Here is a 4,063-nt window from a genome sequence, read left to right as displayed (position 1 = left end):
GTCTGGGTGTAACACGACACTCGGTGCCTGACTGCATGTGACCGAGTGAACCAACTGTATGGCTGGATCAAGATGTGGTATAACTATGAGCTAGAGGTAAATATAAAACATGAAAATCTACTAAAGAGTCTGACTGAAATATCATAGATGCAGAAAATACTAAAAAGCTCTGCAAGTATAAACAAGTAGCCGACAAGGCTAACACATGAAAGACTGCTAATATCTGACTGACTGGGTTATAGGCTACGAAGCCTCTAAAGAACACTGAAAATGCTAACTGTTTACCGGGACAAGGTCCCCGGTATACCTTATTAACTGATATACTATAATGACTAAAACAAAAGAGAGGTAAGGCCCCGAAAGACTAAGGCTCACCAACAGCTAATACGAGATGTCCAAGCAAGCAGAATCGTCAATCTGAAAATCGTTACCTGCATCGCGAGATGTAGGACCCCGGCAAAAAGGGACGTCAGTACATTTGAATTGCACTGGTGTGTAAAACAGCTGAAGAAAAGAACTATAAATACTGAAACTGAAACTGAACTGCTAGCTGATAAACTAATAACTAAACAAGGAAGTAAGGATATGAATACTCCCTCTTCCAAATGATGAACAACATGTTTCTCTGAATATGAAACTGCGACCTCAGGCCCAATATATATATATCCATCCTCTCATCAAAAATTATCCAAAAAACTCTCAACCATCTTTGTAAAGTACCTCTATGTATAATATAGTAATTTTCCTCCTCCTCTAAGCTTGTAAGAAAAATAAGTTCATCAACTTGTACGAAGTAATTTTCAAAGTTTTCAGTAAGGTTTTCGGGTTTCCCGAAAGGGAAATCTCTCTCCTATAAGCATGTAAGTTATTCATCTTTATCTAAATTATGTTTCTGATAAACATTACCCTAGTTTGTATTTTACTAAATTTATTATTGTTAATTAGTTTGTATTTTACTGTTCTTATGATTATTAGTTAGTTAACACTATGTCTGTACATTAAATTATTATATAACACTCTTAATATATGGTTAGCTTCCCAATTTCTTAACAAATATGATGGATTAACCTGTAAATTCCTAGGAAAAACTGGTTAAAAAACCCAATTGTTAAAGAATGGGTATAAGTGTTTAACCATGGCCGGGGTGAGGTTAAAGAAATAGAAGTTAAGAAAAGAGTAAAATCTTTAAACGATTGGGAAGAAGAGATGAACAGAGTTAAACAAAAAAAGGAGGTACGAGGTACTATCAGTTCATAATTTAGCTAATATGTTAACTTTACAAGTCTATAGAATAAAAGAGAGAGAGTACCGAGTAGGATTTTCACAAATATAAGATTTAACTGCAAAGAATTTTTACTATTAATGTCCAATAACCGCAACAACTACACCTATCCAGAAGGTTTTGCTAGAAGCCTTACCCAAAATTCAGAAGAATTTATAATAGACATAGATAGTGGATTCTATTCTATAATAGATCTAGCAGTACATTTTATCTACCTAGAACAAAATAACAGAATCTGTTTAGATAAATATAGAAAACAATTATACCTATTATCAGAAATATTCAGATATCATCAGTCAATCTACTCCCACTATCAGAGAAGAAGGTTTCAAAGAAGGAGGAGAATATATTACTAGACAACATCTTTATATTTTATTATTTTGTAATCACCCTTTATTAAATATATTACTAGACAACATCTTTATATTTTATTATTTTGTAATCCCCCTTTATTCTGGTATCAGAGCAAGAAGATTTTTGGACCAAACAGTTTATGAAACAATTATTGTTACCATCACCATCTGATATATATTAGCTATAAGACCATTAGAAATTATAAAAAAATATATAAGAATATTAGAATTAGAATTAAATATTTTTAATACCGAGGATTTTCAGAATTTCCTTTTTCATGAAATAGAAAGAACAAGTATTGAAATACAAGAGGAAAAAAGTTATATTCTAACAACTAGAAATAAGATAAAATATATTCCACTAGGGTAAACCATATGTTAAGACAACATCCTATAGCCAAAGAAATAGCCTTTAACTATTGGCTTTTAAGAAGAGATATAGTCAGAAAAGAAGAGCTAAAGAAAATACTAAAAGGAACTAAAACACTACTATCATCAACTCTAGAACTAGCTAAACAAATAGAAGCATCAGATTCCAAAATAAATAGAGAACAAAGTTATATAGTTAAAAGAAGTATTAGCTTAGAAACCATATCAACTTTAGAGTGGGAAATACAAAGTATAGAAGGAGAAATATATTCACAAAATCAATGAATAAAATTCTTTAAGAAAAGAAAAATTTGGATACCCTTAGGATAGACAATATAGCTACATTAAAAAACCTAGAATATTTAGATTTAAAAATATATCCAGAAAAGAAGTATAGAATAGTAAAAGATAATACGGTAATTAAGTGTAATTTTAGCAGTGGAGAACATATATTACATAGCGAAGACAAACAATACAATACAATAGTAGATTTAATAATAAATTTTGGAGAAAAAATACAAGAAAATAATAAAAATTTAATAAGAACACTAGAACTAGTAGAAGCATTACAAATTAAACAGAAAAAGACTCTAGAGAAACTAGAACAAAATTTAGACTTCATAAAATCACAAGAACTAGAAATAGACAGAAAAATACAATATTTAAATAATAAGTTTAATCTAGAAAAAATACCTACGAAAAACGAAATAGAAAAATTAATTAAAGCTATTACGGAAAAACCTCAGGAATTAGAAACACAAACGACTAGGCTAATAGAAAGAATAACAGATCAAGTAGAAGTATTAAAAAGTGAGATAAGTGTTTTAAAGGAAGAAATAGACAAAATAAAGGAAATCGCTCTTTCATGAGTGATATAGAATTAGACCCAATATATGAAGAAGCATTAAAACTTACAGAAAGAATTCAACCCAACCCAGAACCCTGCGAAGCTTGATAGACGGATTCCTAACACATTTTGAAATCCAATTTTCAAGTCCGACTCAAACTCTCTATCTATAAAAGGAGAAGAGGAAAGAGAAAAGGATTCATTCGAAAAAAGAAGAACCATTCGATCCATAGATTACTGCTAATATTTCTGCATCTGTGCTACTCATATTTCCATTTTCTTTATATTTTCCACTTTGATAAGCACATATTTTTTCTGTATTTTTGTCACTATATTTATTTGGTTTTGCTTTTAAAACTGCTCCCCATCCTTCAAAACTACCGTCTGTTTCTATAATTAAATAGTCTGTTTCTAATGGCATGTTTAAGTCGGGGATATTCCTTATCTTTTCTTTAACTTTTTGTACTAGTTTAATGTCCTCTGTGTTAAAGTATTTTTGTCCTGTAGAGCCTATCTTAGCATATAATGGCCCCGCTATTTTTCTTAAATCTTTTATAAAATTTCTCGCATAGTTCACTATACCTAAGAATTTTTGTAATTCTTTGGTCTTATCTAGTTTATCTGGCATTTCTAGGGCCTTTTTAGCAATATGAGGTTGTAATTTTATTTTTCCATCCCCTAAAATTACTCCTAGAAAGTTTATATAATTTTTGCATAATTCCATTTTCTTTTTACTAATTATTATTTCATTGTCCACAAATAATCTAAATACAGTCTGTAGATGTCCTAAATGTTCTTTAATATCTTTACTAAATACTAATATATCATCTACATATACCAAGACAAATCTCTTATATTCTCCAAATATATTATCCATCTTTCGTTGGAAAATTGGTGGAGCTGTCTTTAATCCAAATGGCATTACTAACCATTCAAAATGTCCTTCTGGACAAGTAAATGATGTCCATTCAATGCTTTCTTCGTGCATTTTTACTTGCCAATATCCTGATTTACAGTCAAATTTACTAAATATCTTTTTTTCTTGTATTCGATTTATTAATTCTGTCTTATCTGGTAGCTTATATCCATCTGTTCTAGTGTTATCATTAAGTCTTTTGTAATTTATTACCATTCTTGCTTTTCCCCTTATTATTTCGCTATGATTTCTGACCATAAAAGCTGCCGACCTATGCTTAGAGGTAGATCTTCTTA

The sequence above is a fragment of the Nicotiana tabacum genome, chromosome 16 (assembly GCF_000715075.1).
Source record: "Nicotiana tabacum cultivar K326 chromosome 16, ASM71507v2, whole genome shotgun sequence".
NCBI classification, from domain to species: domain Eukaryota; kingdom Viridiplantae; phylum Streptophyta; class Magnoliopsida; order Solanales; family Solanaceae; genus Nicotiana; species Nicotiana tabacum.
The sequence above is the reverse complement of the archived record's forward strand: the minus strand, read 5'-3'. Positions refer to the sequence as shown.